Source organism: Capsicum annuum, unplaced genomic scaffold (assembly GCF_002878395.1).
Source record: "Capsicum annuum cultivar UCD-10X-F1 unplaced genomic scaffold, UCD10Xv1.1 ctg69145, whole genome shotgun sequence".
Lineage (NCBI taxonomy): Eukaryota > Viridiplantae > Streptophyta > Magnoliopsida > Solanales > Solanaceae > Capsicum > Capsicum annuum.
This window is the reverse complement of record NW_025878752.1, coordinates 1-1517: the sequence shown is the minus strand read 5'-3', so window position 1 is coordinate 1517 and position 1517 is coordinate 1. Positions and strand designations below refer to the sequence as shown.

General features: G+C 42.5%; 1 pseudogene; it reads right to left on the bottom strand.

Annotated features, from left to right (window-relative positions):
* Positions 1-6: 6 nt before the first annotated feature.
* Positions 7-534, bottom strand: LOC124894072 (annotated as a pseudogene).
* Positions 535-1517: the final 983 nt, after the last annotated feature.

Below are 1517 nucleotides of genomic sequence, written 5' to 3'. Positions count from 1 at the left end.
ATCCAATCCCTTAAGCCTTCTTTGGTGACTTTTTGGCCTTTGGTGTCGAAGCCTTCTCCTCGGAAGCAGTAGATTTCTTAGGCAACAGAACTGGGTCAATGTTGGGGAGAACACCTCCACTTGCAATAGTAACACCAGCCAACAATTTTCCCAGCTCCTCATCATTCCTCACTGCCAATAGCAAATGCCTTGGAATAATCCTCGTCTTCTTGTTGTCCCTCGCCGCATTTCCAGCCAACTCCGACACCTATGAACCCAAAAAAACAAAAACATAAGTAAAAAAATTACAGATCTGAGAAGAAAATCAAATGGGGTTTTTAGTTTATGTAATTCTAGTACCTCAGCAGCAAGGTATTCAAGAACAGCAGCGAGATAAATAGAAGCACCAGATCCAACACGCTGAGCATAACGACCCTTCTTCAAGTAACGAGCAATACGACCAACTTGAAACTGAAGACCTGCTCTTTCACTGATTTGGTAACAGCCTTCTTCTTTGAGCCACCCTTTCTTCCTCTGGCACCTTTGGATCTGGTGCTATGTCAGCACAAAAGAGTGACAAAAATACGCTATAATTGAGTTCAGAGGTAATAGGATCCCCTGAATTTAGAGTGTGTCGTAGCAAATTTGGTCATAGTTTAGGGCTAGTAGATGCTTTACTCTATTTTTTTGAAAAATCTTGGTTTGAATTTAGATGCAGCCAATTTAGAAGAAGAAAGAAGTATACAAAGACTATTGTTGTCTAAAAATTTTCTTTGAAAAGTAACTTTTGTTCTTGTTTGAAAGAACTACAATGCTTTATTTATAACTCTTCCTCAGCAAGGGGGTGTAATATAGACGACCTACCCTTATGCAAGCCGATTCTATGGCCCCATTCCAATGACTTATAGGTCACAAAGCGACGCATATGTAAGTAGCCTACCCTAACAGTGCTTCCAATGCTCAAACCTATGACCTATAGATCCCATGGAGACTTGTGTAACCGCCACCATCAACAACTGATTCCACGACACAAACCTATGACTGGCATATATGTAAGCAACCTATACGGATGTGCAAGTGCCAGTGTGACTTCGTAGCTCGAACTCGTGAGCTATAAGTCACACATAAACTTTATTGTCAGCCTATCCTGCTGTTCAGGTACCAATGAGTGATTTGGACGACTCGAGCTCACGCATAATTGTCCTTGATCCAAAGCCAGAGAAAAATGATTCTCCTAATGTACACAGTGTGATGGTGAAGTATACTTTCTTAATTCTTACTATTGAAAAGGGCAGCCCGCTGTGCTAAAGCTCCCGCTATGCGCAGGGTTGGGGGAAAGGCCCCACCACAAGGGTGTATTGTACGTAGCCTTACCTTGCATTTCTGGTAGAGGCTGTTTCCAAGGTTTGATCTCGTGACCTCCTGGTCACATGGAAACAACTTTACCGGTTAATCCAAGGCTCCTCTTCAAAAGCAGCGTCGACGAAAATTGTTTGACTGGTGAAGGGGAAGAATACCTTCAACTACTAGGGATGGTT